The sequence below is a fragment of the Protomyctophum bolini genome, assembly GCF_963924005.1.
Source record: "Protomyctophum bolini genome assembly, chromosome: 24".
Lineage (NCBI taxonomy): Eukaryota > Metazoa > Chordata > Actinopteri > Myctophiformes > Myctophidae > Protomyctophum > Protomyctophum bolini.
In genome coordinates, this window is record NC_137885.1 from 14,040,179 (window position 1) to 14,055,357 (window position 15,179).

The 15,179-nt window shown below is 43.3% G+C and overlaps 1 pseudogene across 1 annotated transcript; it reads left to right on the top strand.

Annotated features, from left to right (window-relative positions):
• Positions 1-1,116: 1,116 nt before the first annotated feature.
• On the top strand, positions 1,117-8,691 carry LOC308311770 (casein kinase II subunit beta-like; annotated as a pseudogene). Its single transcript has 2 exons — positions 1,117-1,811; positions 8,675-8,691. The product of its transcript is annotated as a casein kinase II subunit beta-like (transcript).
• Positions 8,692-15,179: the final 6,488 nt, after the last annotated feature.

Genomic DNA, 15,179 nt, shown 5'->3' on the forward strand with positions numbered 1-15,179 from the left:
GTGTCAGGGCACTGCTATTGTGCACGCTGGCCCAAGATACTCAATACAGAAAATGATGTAATTAACAAGCCATGCCAGTGTGTTATTAAGAACCCCTAAATCCCACTGGGCCACACTTTAGAAATCTTCAAATGTTACTTTTTGTTCTCGAGAAAAGAGCAAAACAATAGCTCAACGTGAGCTTCGTGAATCATGCAGAGTGCCTTTTAGTGCCCCAGGTGTGCCAGATAATGAATGCCAACTGAAATTGGACTCGCCTGACTGTTCACGTTGATTTGCAACAGATGTCCCGTCAACACCTTGGAATGCACATGCAGCTCTTCGGGATTTTAATCTATCTGTCCGCCCATCCCAATATTTATCAAACTTTTTTCAAAAAGAGATATACACATCTGCAAGCTCACTAACGCATTGCAGTGTGATGCGTTGTTATTGTGTGAGCTTGTAGCTTCCGAATAAACCGAAACATTACGTATGGCCCACTGTAAGATGTACTGTTCCTCATTTTGCTAGAGACCCCTGGAACTGCCGTAAGGACCCCTGGGGGTCCCCAGACACGCTTGGGAAGGGGTGATTAGCATTGTGCTGTTAGTCAGCATTACCTACGTCCACCTCTCACAGTTGGCTTTTGAGAGGCAATTACTTTTTTTGGGGGGGGCCTTCAGTGTCTTTTCAGTGGATGTATTATTTAATTTAATAAATATATGAACCATATTTAATAAAATATCTTCAAACCTTGAAGATAAAAGTGTGTAAACACAAACATTGAAGACAATGTTGTTGTTGCTTAGCCTCGATGTCCTCCACTGCCGTGCCCAAATATGGACATTTGTATTGCCGTGACATCATTCACGTCAGATATTAGTAGTCTATCTAAGATAACTCAGAGGACTGTATTACATTGCTCATTGGAGCATTGATTTCTTCCCACCGCCCTGGTATAATCGATGCCCCACCGATTTTTTTCCAGAACGCCTTCCATCTCATACACAGTATACATCTAATCCATTACATTGCAGCATACCCGCTTTTCCCCGGACCAGTAATTAAACGCATACACTTTCACGGGAGTGGAAGAGGCGGCTGCACGCAGCAAGCATATAGGTCTTCCAGGAGATGAGCACTTCGGAAGAAGAGTCGTGGATCTCCTGGTTCTGCGGGCTGCGGGGGAACGAGTTCTTCTGCGAGGTGGACGATGACTACATGCAGGACAAGTTCAACCTGACGGACCTCAGCGAGCAGGTGTCCCACTACCGCCAGGCGCTGGACCTCATCCTGGACATAGAGCCCGACGAGGAGCAGGACAACCTCGCCAACCAGATCGACCTGGACCAGTCGGCCGAGACGCTGTACGGCCTCATCCACGCGCGCTACGTCCTCACCAACCGCGGCATCGCGCAGATGCTGAAGAAGTACCAGCAGGGCGACTTTGGCCGCTGCCTCCGGGTCTACTGCGACGACCAGCCCGTGCTGCCCATCGGCCTGTCGGACGTCCCCGGGGAGGGCATGGTGAAGCTGTACTGTCCAAAGTGCATGGACGTGTACACGCCCATGTCGTCCAGGCACCACCGCACGGACGGAGCCTACTTCGGCACGGGTTTCCCTCACATGCTGTTCATGGTGCATCCCGAATACAGGCCCAAGAGGCCTAGCAGCCACTTTGTCCCCAAGCTGTACGGCTTCGAGATCCACCCCAAGGCCTACGAGCTGCAGCTTGCAAGCAGCGTCCAGCATCAACAGTCTCCACAGAGGGCCGTCCCCTAGACCAGTGATTCGCACCCGCTTTCAATGGAATCAACCGATGATTCCCAGTAGGTTACTTATCAAGCCGATCTTATGGACCCACTGCATGCATGTAGTCTGGAAGCCTACTGGCTGCGATTGGCATTGATAAAACGAAAACGACGGTTAAAGGTTGGGACCGTGCTGCTACATGCATTGCGGTTATGTTTAGGTTAGGGTTTGAGGAGGCTTGTCGTTTCTCTGGGACCCACCAATCTACACTGTAAAATCTTTAAATGAAACAAAGAAAATGGACCTCGGTTACTAAGGGTCCATTTGTACCCCTAGTGGACCAGGGACCAGGCGTTGAGAAAGAACAAGTGCTCTAGATTAGGGCCTAATAATTTGAGTTTGATTTGTTTTAAGCATTATGTTATAGTTTAGCTATAAGCAGATCTACAAGCTCATAGCGTGGCACCGAGTGCCACTCTAACGAGCTTGTATGTCTGCTATTTTTGAAAATCCCTCTGTGTCTGTCTTTAGCTAATCTCTCAAGAGCAGATTCCCAAACTGCGCTACTGAATGCAAATCGCTGGACTGATCAACACCAAATGTTTCGTGCACACTGCAAGTAGGCCCAACTGGCCAAGGAAGTGCATGCGTGCATGCCCTTTTCCACATAATGTTTATTTTGTGAAATTACCTTTCTTTTTTTAATGGAAGTCAAATGGTGGTCGGATATGGAGTCGTATGTCATGGACACATCAAAGATATCCTACAGTACCTGCATTACAGGCATAGTAGTGTGAAACCTTGCCCTGTGTTTACATTAACAAAAAATGGTAAATGGTGCATTTATATAGCGCCTTTATCCAAGGCACTTTACATATATAGATTGTGTTACATTCACCCATTCACACACACATTCATACACCGATGGCGGCGGAAACCATGCAGGTCACCAACCAGCACATCGGGAGCAATTAAGGGTTCAGTGTCTTGCTCAAGGACACTTCGACACTAACTCAGACCCTGGGGTATTATATAGTGTGGTGGTGTTCAGTTATCAGACCCTGGGGTATTATATAGTGTGGTGGTGTTCAGTTATCAGACCCTGGGGTATTATATAGTGTGGTGGTGTTCAGTTATCAGACCCTGGGGTATTATATAGTGTGGTGGTGTTCAGTTATCAGACCCTGGTGTATTATATAGTGTGGTGGTGTTCAGTTATCAGACCCTGGGGTATTATATAGTGTGGTGGTGTTCAGTTATCAGACCCTGGTGTATTATATAGTGTGGTGGTGTTTACCGGCAGAAACACACTGCCCTCTCACTTTGACGTTTTCACCGTTTATTCTTTTTGTAACCCAAAATCATCCCCGTTTACCAAAACAAACGGCAACATTCATTGAGAGGCCACCACAATATATAATGTTTGAGGGGCGCTAGACCCCCCCAAACGTCTGGCTTTTGGAATTACGCCAAATGGCAGCCAAGTCTATGGACTTTAAATGTTTGTGTAGAGCACTCTGAACAAACAGTGGCAGCCAATAGAGCGCCTTGGTCCCACCCCCTTTCAGAACGACGAGTGGCCCAGGAAATTACTCTCCATTCATTTTCTCCATAGACGTTTCAAAAAGTATTTATATAAAGACGTTTACACCATCGTCACAAATCATGACAAGAAACACAATATTTTGGGCCGATCAAATAATTAGAAAGAATAAAATAAAGGCAGGATATAACACTATTTGTTTTGTTTTACTTCTTATAAATTATTTGATCGGCCCAAAAGATTTGACAAACACATTGTCATGATTTGTCAAGAGCCGAGTTGGATTTGTCCGCTGCGTAACCGTCTTTAAATAAATACTTTTTGAAAAGCCTATGGAGAATCATTTCCTGGGCCACTCTAAAAGGGGATAGGACTGCGACGCTCTATTCTGTCGATGTTGGTTTACCGCACTTTAAACAAACATTATGGCCCTCAATGTTTTGAATTATGGGTACAAATATTGCTTATTCATTTTTTTATGTAAATATAGGGCAACGTCTTACAGTATTAGTATGCCTTTAAGGGGGGATCATGAACCTGTCGTTCTAGCTGTAGGCTACTTTAACATTATCGTATGGAACGTGTAGGCCTACAGTATAGAAATAAAGAGGGTGGGGACTTTTACTTTTTTACAGGGGCCAGTTTCGAATTGCAGCTGTCGTCATTTACAGTAGACTGCAGTCACATCATTTTGAAGGAGTCTAGGGATTCATATTTCTTAACGGCTGTTGGTAGGGCCTTCCACATTTTAGTGGCATATGTAGGAACAAAATGAATTCAACCGCTTGTTTGAGCCGAATCTAGGTTGAATGTGGTTTGTGGAACACCCTCTGGTGTTTTGGGGGTCCTTGACATGAAATATTGAGAACCACCGATATAGAAACATGAGAATTTAGAATTTCGATGTCAGTCTGAATCTTGTAGTCTGTCGTCAAGCCTAAGCCATTTAGACAGCTCTAATTAAGCAGACAGCCCTGTCCAATGGCAATTCCCCAAACACTACCCAGACACTCTACACACTATGCAGTAGCTGCTAATAAAACTATCCCTACTTAGCGAGCTCCCAGGAAGTGGGTCACAGGATGTTCAGTCTCAGGAGGGGTCATCCGTGCTTGTTAAGCTGGTCTCGCATACTCTTGTGTTGCCATGTCTGCTTATTCTAAGCAGACATGGCAACACAGACATATGTCTGCTTATTCTGAGCAGACATGGCAGCAGTTGTGCCAGTGATGTCATGGACACTGGTCTCACCTCCTTCCTGGACTACATGTTGTCTCAGTAAAACAGCCCTCTCCCTCTCCACAAGGTGGGGTGAGTACAACATGGTCATTGTAGTAATTCAGCAGTGAGACCAGTGTCCATGACATCACAGACAAATACTAAAATATCTAAAAACACATTACCCACAAACAAACCACAGGAAAGTGTTTCTTGTCTCCCAAACATCATTAAAATAAGATCGGATGGCCAAAGGGGTGAAGTGGCCCTATAAAGTTGCTTATTTGGACTTGCTTCCTGATGTTGTTTAAACCAGTGGTTCTCAAACATTTTCATGTCAAGGACCGCCCAAATTAAGATGAAGTTGTCCAAGGACCCCCGATCTATGAATACTTTGTGCGAGGGACCACCTAACCAGATTTGTGCATTTTTTAAATACATATATTTAAAATGTGTGACGATGTCAACGTGCATTGAAGATTCTTTTGAAAATATCAGATCTACAAGCTCACAATGTTGCGTTGTGACGATGTGTTGTGATTGCGCTGGACCTCCTAGGTTTAAAGTGCTTTAATGTGGCCTATAGTCGCTTCTACTGGGCTTGTTTTCATAGACCTGGCTGCTTACTAGTAATTGCTTTAGCAAAATCTGGCAACACATTGCTGCATATAGTAGGATTGAGTTCACACTCAGAGGAAACGGACGTTTTTAGATCAAAGTAAGGATGCTGGTATAGTCTGAAGCAGACAGGAGGAGACGGGACGTTTTTGTACAGACAGAAGAAAAAAAGCTTGCACAAAAGGAAATGTCCACGCAGGTTTAAAGATGCAAAAATATGTTCTTGTGTTGTTGCACCAATTAAGCCCCCACTGTCTACTAGCTTATTTAAGGCCAGGGGCGTGCAGAGAGTGTTGGCTGGGCAGGGGCTGAAATCCCATAAGAGGGCACAAATAGCTATGTTTGGGGCGCAACCCAGCACTCTTTAGCTAGTGGAGATGCAGGAGGTGTACGAATCAAATTTGTTCTACACAAAAGGCTGCGTTCAAGTTCAGGAGACTTGGGGGGGGGGGGGGGGGGGGGGGAAGCAATTATCCTGAATGCATGCTGCATTCGTGTGCTGGAAAGGGCAGTTGTTTTACACACAGGGTAAAGGGGCAGGGGCTGGAGCCCCCTTTGATGTCTATGTGTGCACGTCTCTGCTTAAGTTAAGGCCCTTTCAGACCGGCAGAGAATGACGCGTGGCGTTCTCGCCTGGATCAGTGAAAGGTCTGCTCATGAGGGGGCAGAGGGGCGCAGGAAGTGTGAAAAATAAGATCGCCACAATCCAGGTGACATGCAGGTCTAGTCGCCCGCGGACGTACGTGTGGGACAATTTCACGGGACCACGCCCGTGAAATACGCTTGCGTAATCGCACTCAACTTCTCCGCTGCACGTCTAAAAATAAATGCACGCCTCTCATTGAAAATGAATTAGCGGTACAAACATTCAAAGCAGAATATATCAAGCATAGAAACATAGCATATAGAATCAACGTGGGACATGGATAATACTGTACAGGAGTGCCTAAAAAGGTTAAAATCAGTTCACATTAAAAGCCAGGGAAAAAAGGTGCGTTTAAGAAGGGATTTGAAAATGTTAAATTGTTTGAGCAGCTCTAATATGGGGGGGGGGGGGGTTGTTCCAAAGCTCAGGGGCTGCCACCGCAAAAGCGCGGTCACCTCTTGTTCTGATTACCTGTCGAACCAGGGGTCTTCAACAGGGACGCAGGACGCATGATTTGGGATCGCACTGGAATGGTTGGCATGCCACAACTTCTGAGTAGGCTCAGCACACCCAGGGCACAGCACACTAGAACGACAATGCACGTGTGGATAACTAATGTTATAACATAAGAAGTATTTCAAACGTTGCAGCAGCATAAGTAATAACAGTAAGGCAAACAAGTCATTAGGTTATTAATACTACGATAATCAAACTGTATGTAGCCTACAATGTGTGGCGTATCATATGCGTGGGGTATCAGTTCTCAGCTTTCATCAGATGCTCGTAGGAAATGTTGTCTTGCCGTTATTATGACACTATTGACAACCTGTTGGATGTCAACTAGCCTACAGATGCAATGTACTACAGAAAACATTTAAGGGACGGAACCTTCGATAGTGGTAGGCCTACCCATGTAATGTTGAATTGTATGATAATTGTTTTTCTCAGTCTCACCAACTCCTGGCTCAATTCCCCACATGCTTGTGTTTACAAAAGAACAATTAAAGGCTTAAACGGCACTATATACACTTTGTCCATGCATTCTTACCGATGCATTATGGTTATGTTGACTATTCTGTGAATCAGTCTTAAACCTAGAACTACCCTACAGGTTGTTATGATTAAGTTGTGTTAATAATAATGCAATCAAATACATGAACCAGGAAAACAGGAATAGTTTAGAAGATTGTTTATTAAAGAAAACAAAAGTAGCTCACAGGCAGGGTGGCAGGCAGATAAACAAAACTAAATCACAGTGCAAGGCAGAGATGATGCCCCAAAGAAGAAATAAATGACCAGGAAACATTTACATTTAATTGAACTATTCACGAAGATCTATATTAGTAATCATCTGTCAAATCAAATATGCTGTTAACTCGTTAACACACAATTGACATGGATTTGTACAAGCAAAACATCATTTTATTGAGATATGATAATTTATCTGCTAAATCGAAATGCATGAGAAATAAAAAGGGAGAAAAAAATGAATATTTTTCAATTAATAGTTTAAACTATTTGGGAGGTACCTCTGCAGACCACTAGGAGTTGCTCTGAGGCCCACAATGTTGAGAATGGCTGCCAGAACCAGTGCTTCCCAAACATTTTCCAAAAGTTAGCTCGAAGTTTAGCTCGAGACCCCCCCCCCCCCCCCCCCCCATGAAAAATAAATCCATATAGAGGAGGAAAATATTGCATCCCTACTCTCCAGTGTGAAAGATCTTTTGGTGTCGTTTGAGATAGTAAAGACGAGCATAAGCCTTCCCACATGTTTCACAGCTGAACGGCTTCTCTCCAGTGTGAGTCATCTTGTGAACTACAAGATGAGAACTCACAGTGAAGCTTTTCCCACATGTTTCACAGCTGAACGGCTTCTCTCCAGTGTGAGTTCTCTTGTGGACTAGAAGGCTAGAACTTGTAGAGAAGCTTTTCCCACATTGGTCACAGCTGTAAGGCTTCTCTCCAGTGTGAATTCGCTGATGAATTATGAGGCTGCCACTTTGGCTGCATCTTTTCCCACACTGGACACAACAATAAGGCTTCTCTCCACTGTGTATTCGTTTGTGATCGTTGAGATATGACTTTGTAGTAAAGCATTTCCCACACTGGTCACAGCTGTAAGGCTTCTCTCCAGTGTGAATTCTTTGGTGTATTGTGAGATGAGGCCATTGAGTGAACCTTTTCCCACATTCATCACAGCTGAAAGGCTTCTCTCCAGTATGGAGAATCTGGTGTTTTTGGAAATTTGACTTGTCACTGAAGCTTTTCTCACATTGGTCACAGCTGTAAGGCTTCTCTCCAGTGTGAATTCTCTGGTGTATTTTGAGATGAGGACTTTGGGTGAAGCTTTTCCCACATTGGTCACAACGATACGGTCTTTCTCCAGTATGAGTGTGCTTATGCATTTTAAAACCATTGTAGGTAAAGCTTTTCCCACATTGGTCACAACGATACGGTCTTTCTCCAGTATGGGTGTACTCATGTAATTTTAAACCCTGAGGCGAAGAGAAAAACTTCCCACACTGTCCGCAGCCGAAAGGCTTCCGTCCACTGTGAGTCATCTTGTGAACTACAAGATGAGAACTCACAGTGAAGCTTTTCCCACATTGGTCACAGCTGTAAGGCTTTTCTCCAGTATGGAGCCTCTGGTGTAATTTTAAACTGGACTTTATAGTGCATCTATACCCACACTGGTCACAGCAGTAAGGCTTCTCTCCAGTGTGAAACATTTTGTGTTTTTTGAGATAAGAAGATGAAGAGAAGCTATTCTCACACTGGTCACAGCTGTAAGGCGGCTTTTCTCCAGTATGGAGCCTCTGGTGTAATTTTAAACTGGACTTTATATTGCATCTATACCCACACTGGTCACAGCAGTAAGGCTTCTCTCCAGTGTGAATTATTTTGTGTTTTTTTAGATAAGAAGATGAAGTGAAGCTTTTCCCACACTGGTCACAGTAGTGGCGTCTTGGTTTAACAGAGGGCAGGGCAGGACGGGTATCTGAGATAGAAAATGTAGACATGATAGATTCAGGTCAATCAAGTAAAAACTATTCTACGATTTTACACCCCCCCCCCCCCCCCCCCCCATAGGATCTTTAATGAATTGCAGCTTGGTTAAAAGCACGTTCTATGAAAAACTGGATGTTATATCGTAAGCAAATGCTCGCTTGCACTATTTACATCACGACAGTTATTGCATAACCTCCAGTTGAATTTAAGTTAATGTCAAGGTAGCCTGAAAGAGACCTATGGTTTTCTGGGCATAGAGGGGCGGACTGTCTTTCGGCTGAGATATTTTATTTTATTTATTTTCTTCCTCCTATAAACAAATCTGCACAGGCTGCCCTGGGAGCAATCATAGTTGCGGTGTCACATTAAAGCAGACAGGACAACTTCAGTACCGGTACATACCTATCCTGTACAACTTTACTACAGGTTGTAGCATTGCATGAAGCAGTCCAGGTCCCTTGTCCATCTCTCTCTGTTCCTCTGGTATCGTTGAAAGTGTTTTGGAGGACATCTGTCTTGTTGCAGTAGATCTCTGGTCTGTGGAAAAGACACCAGTAGCAAATGTTCAATTAAGGCACCATTCAGCTATTTTTTATATATATAAGATCACTAAAATGTCCTACAACATGAAATTCAACTTGTTTTTCTGGCCTCCTCTCTGTGATCTTCTATCCCCACAAATACCCAATCAGGATTTCTCATCATAATTGGGTTTTTTTGTATGTACAGTGGTCTCACAACTAAGGTTGGACGGTTTGGGACATTTTACAACCCCGGTTTACTATTGCCAAAATACTGTGTTTTCCGGTTTTACCGTCTAATTCATTTTAACGTGGCCATGCGTTCGCATTATTTCATTTTGTTAATCAGAGACTGCTATTACAGTCTATCGCCACAAGATGGCCCCTTTCGCTATTGTAATGTCTCGTCAGTCATGTTCGCTACATTAGTATCTTATGATGTGACAGAAACGAGTCATGAACGCATCCATAAACAATGCACGACGACGCGCTGTAAGCTTGTAGATCGGCTATTTTCTGCACGCGCTCCGCAGTACGGCGACGTATAATTAATTCTAGATTGGAAGTGGAGATGCAGCCGTTGTCTCGCATCAGATTATTTCAGCATGATCAACTGAGTTTAGTTCATGCCTCACAGAGAGTGGGCCAGTTGCTGTTGCTGATAGAAATATTTTTGCAATGCTGAGCTGCAACGAATCTGTTCTGTGACTGTCTGTCCCAGCATAGCTCTGTGTCTGTGCCACAGCAACAAGTGATTTTGTGACTTGACGTAAACCATACAGCGCACGCACGCACACACACATAGTTTATTATTTAGCGCTTGTGTGTCACTTGGCTTCAGCGTTGCCCGTCATGGTGCACGCACGTTAGGGGGAGAGCACAGCAAGTCTTGTAACTGGCACAAGAATTTAGTCAGACACAGACGGACGGATGGATCATGCGATGCTGCCATTCTCCACTGCTTCCGTAAACAATAATCACGGCCACCCAACGCTCATGTCAGGTTAAACGGTTTGCCGGTTTTGCCGGATGAAACCTTAATGAAATCATTAAACCGTATTAAACCGTGAAACCGAAATATCGCACAACCTTACTCACAACAGGCCAACTTATTTGGTGCTACTCGTGATGTCATAGGTATCTCCCTAGTCCCTACTGGGAGGGGAGTAGTTGGGATGAGGCGGAGAAAATAATTTGCAGATACAGCAACCCCACCCATCAGGACATTGTGGTACTGCAGCTAAAACTGCTTTAGAAGCCAGACGAAATTATATGGATTCGTTACATCAGGGTGGTGATTTGTGCTCAAACCATTAGAAATACGTTTGAGGGAAATAAACAATATGATATTAAATATTAAAAACGGTTAAAGGATTTTTTGGCATCCATTGTTAGGTATGCCCATATGATGACCACGGATGTGTGCAAAAAGTATTTTTCATTTCACTACACCTTTAATGCTCTGATGAAGGCTCTTACCCCACGCATGTAAACCTTTGTTTATTGGTGTGTGCCAAATTATAAAAAAGTGGAAATGTGACTACTTTGTCCCCAATTGATTAGACATTTTGGATGTGCTACCGTATGGGATTTTTTTCCAATTCCTCTATTTGAATTGTATACTGGATTTTGGGTCTAGCACTCCACTGAGAAACCCTTTGTTGATGTGCAACCTCTTTTGTCCCAATTTATTTGTGGGCCAGTGGCGTGGGGGTAAAAACAAACAAAACAAAAACAGTTGTGGCTTTTAGATGGGCTATTTTTCTTTACTTGTTGTATAATTACATAATCTTTGAGACACACATACGGGTATTTAGGGTGTGGTCAAATCCGCCATTCCTTCATGGGGTGAAAACACCACAACACAGCTTACCTATGGAAATGTTGCATTAGGGCAGGGCCGGTTCTAGGCATAGGCGAACGAGGCGGTCGCCTAGGGCCTCAACCACTGAGGGGGCCTCGTCACAGGGAGAAGATTTTTTTTTCTTCATGTATCCCTTACATGGGCTACTGGCCACATGTAGCCCCCACCTAGCTTCTTAATTTTGATCTCAAAGTGCACCAGATTGAAGCATTTTCATGGCAAATTTACAATTTTTATCCGGCGTGGCAAAGCAGGAGGGGGGGGGCCTCTGTATAATATGTTGCCTAGGGCCTCAAAAGGCCTAGAACCGGCACTGATGGTCGGGGGGGTAGGACCAAGGGATTTGGGATTAGTTTATAAACATTTTGGTATTCGTTTATAAACATTTGTGATTTGTTTATAAACATTTGTGATTTATTTATAAACATTTTGGGATTTGTTTATAAACATTTGGGATTTGTTTACAAACATTTGGGATTTGTTTATAAACATTTGGGATTTAAGTCTCATGGGGGGGGTAGGACCACTACCAGTCTCATGGTCGGGGGGGTAGGACCAAGGGATTTGGGATTTGTTTATAAACATTTTGGTATTTGTTTATAAACATTTGGTATTTGTTTATAAACATTTGTGATTTGTTTATAAACATTTGGGATTTGTTTACAAACATTTGGGATTTGTTTATAAACATTTGGGATTTGTTTATAAACATTTGGGATTTGTAAGTCTCATGGGGGGGGTAGGACCACTACCAGTTTACCTGTAGTAAGTCTCATGGTCGGGGGGGTAGGACCAAGGGATTTGGGATTTGTTTATAAACATTTTGGTATTTGTTTATAAACATTTGTGATTTGTTTATAAACATTTGTGATTTGTTTATAAACATTTGTGATTTGTTTATAAACATTTTGGGCTCTGTATAATATGTTGCCTAGGGCCTCAAAAGGCCTAGAACCGGCACTGCATTAGGGAACGTAACTCTAATGCAATGCAATATCAATTTTCTCTTCTCGCAATATCGGTAGATTTTTCGTTAGATTTTTCTCTTGGCAATATCGGCAGCTCACAACGTGTCGTGCTGCGACGCGTTGAGACCTTGTAGATCAGGTATTTTCGGGGCGCAACCTAGCACTCTTTAGCTAGTGGAGATGCGGTGTAACGACATGAATTTCTAAACAAATTTGTTCAACGCAAAATGCAGTGTTCAAGTTCAGGAGACATCGGGAAAAAAGCAATTCTCCCGAATGCTGCCTAACGGCATGGCGTGGAAAGGAGAGGCATTTGCATTACTTTCAAAATAGTAAATGCTGCATTCATGGTCTGGAAAGGGCAGTTGTTTTACAGACGGGTAAAGGGGCCCGCTTTGATGTCCATGTGTGCCCTCCAGTGTAAATGCTTTACTCCGTAGTGGAGATGTAAATGCTACAGCAGCCTGTAGAATGAATACAGGAGGTATGGGGGTGGTACAGCCCAGGTGGCCTCCGGCACAATGGGTTAAATATACAGTAGCGTCAAAATCAGTCTCACCACTTTGACGGTCATTTGAAAATAGCTGATTTGCAAGCTCACAACGTGTTGAGATGCGACATGTTGTGAGCTTGTATAGATCAGCTATTTTCTATTTGGGTTTTTTAAAGAATGTGGAAAAATTGTCCTGAAACCAGAAACCTAACCGGCTTGTCGCAGTCAGACCTTGAAGAAAAGTCTACAATAATGCCCAGACTCTTCTTCAACAAAGAATGGCGAAAGCAAACATTATTTTGCATGGTACATAACCCAAGTTCAAGGACCACTGGTTGAGAACCATTGAGTTGACTGTTCTACAATGACTAGAGTTAGAGTTAATCAACACACACTCATCACGCACGCACGCGCGCTAAGTATTAGCAGCTAGGCTAGCACTGAAAGCACTGAAAGCAAAGAAAAGACTTCAATCATGCCTGGCTTCTGTGTTGTTTGTAGCCCCGATACGTTCCCTCTGTGCCTACGCTCATTCGGAGCTACAGAATGAGCGTAGGGAGTGAGGGAACGGAATAAGGTTAGGTACTTAGGTTGAACCGTTTAAGCAGAATATACTTAAGTTACTTTAGAAATACCAGGCCGCGCATCCGTGACAACATGCAGAAGATTAAAAGTTTTACACACAAAAGTAATTCTCACCTGAAGTTCAACAGCTGCTGCTGATATAGTCACTGTGTGCTCTGTGCTGTTAGTGAGAGACAGAGACTGCTGCGGAGGAGCGGAACGACTCGGAGAGAGAGAGAAGCCTCTACGAGAATCTAAAAATGTGGGCTAAGAGAAGCCAGTGGTGGAGTAGAAGGCGACCCAAACGCTATTCCCACAAAGAAAGACTAAAGGTCACTGCATGGAGCTGAAAGGGAGAGGGGGAAACCCCCCCGAGGAGGATGGAGGCAAAATGTAAATTGAACACAGCTCAGCCCCCAGCGTGCAGCAGAGAATGATGCTGCAGGCAACAGCAAAACAAAGTAAATTTGAAATCTAATCTGGGAGACGAGAGAGCCTCCGATCCGGCTCCAACCTATGCTATAGTGCCCTCCTGTGTACAAAGTGGCACATGTCATTGTCACTAATGATTGACAATTGATGATGATGATGATGATGATGATGATGATGATGATGATGATGATAATAATAACAATAACACCTTTTAGCCTGTGACCCAAAAGAGAAAGTTCACAAAGCATCACTTTTGGCCACATAGTGAGCTTGTAGATTAGATAGGCAATGTTCACTACTTCTTAAACATTTGTTTTCTAATTTATGGAATTACTTAGATCTTTCTTTTATTAATTAAATAAATTAGAAACATATTGTTTATTTATTTTTATGTTTTGAAATTATAATAATTAAAATACCAGTCTGTAAAACAACTGCCCTTTCCAGACCACGAATGCTATGGTGATAGAAATGCAACTGCCTTCCTCCCCTTTCCATGCCATGCCGGAGGGCAGCATTCAGGAGAATTGCTTTTTTCCCCGAAGTCTCCTGAACTTGAGCGGAGCATTTTGCTTTGAGCTAATTTGTTTCTAAATCCATGTCGTACCGCATCTCCAGTAGATAGAGTGCTGTGTTGCGCCCCGAAAATAACTGATCTACAAGCTCTCAACGTGTCTGTAGATCTGCTATTTTCACTATTTTTGACCTATATTACTGTGTATGCTGGGATTCAATGTTGCTTACAGGAAATTAAACGTGCGTGTGTGTGTGTGTGTGTGTGTGTGTGTGTGTGTGTGTGTGTGTGTGTGTGTGTGTGTGTGTGTGTGTGGATTGGAATTAACAGGTTTACTGTATTTAAGTATTATTTCAGGTATCTGTACTTTACTGAGTATTAATATTATGAGTACTTTTACATTTCCAAAATCAACCGTGTTGCTTTAGGAAACACAAGCACTGGCCTTTTCTCTCTGTCCCAAAAAACACGAGCAGCGGTGCTGTGTCTGCTGTGTGTTTAGCTAGTTCTACTGTAAAGTACACCACTGTGAAATGACATGATATTATCATATATCATAGGAATACATTTGTCTCCTGTGTTGACTGTGCATACTGTGCAAATCACACACTGATTGAATATTTCATTGACATTTGCAACAACAACAAAAGCCCAGTGTGCTCGTTTACCTGTGCCCAGTTAAAAAGACAATATAGCAACCGCCAGGAAGGTGTCGGAGCACTTAAGCCCTGGCCATGATAGTGGCCATAGAGCTAAAAGCAGTATAACCAGTTTCATCTCCTCAGCCTACCTACAGTATAGACTATTCAGTGTGTTTTATTATTCATACTTTTTCTAAAAGCTAAAAGCACTATCTTTCCTGCCTTGATCTCATTACTTTTTTGTACTTCAAGAGGGAGTCCCCCCTTATCCCCTCTACATATCTGATAACCTCCATACTTGAGGACTAAGCTAGGCCATCATGGGCCTGGAGAGTGCTGTCACAAGTGGTGTGAATGGGGTTCAGATTGTCTTTTCTGGATCATTTTAACAGTAAGAGGGCATGCTACTGTAGC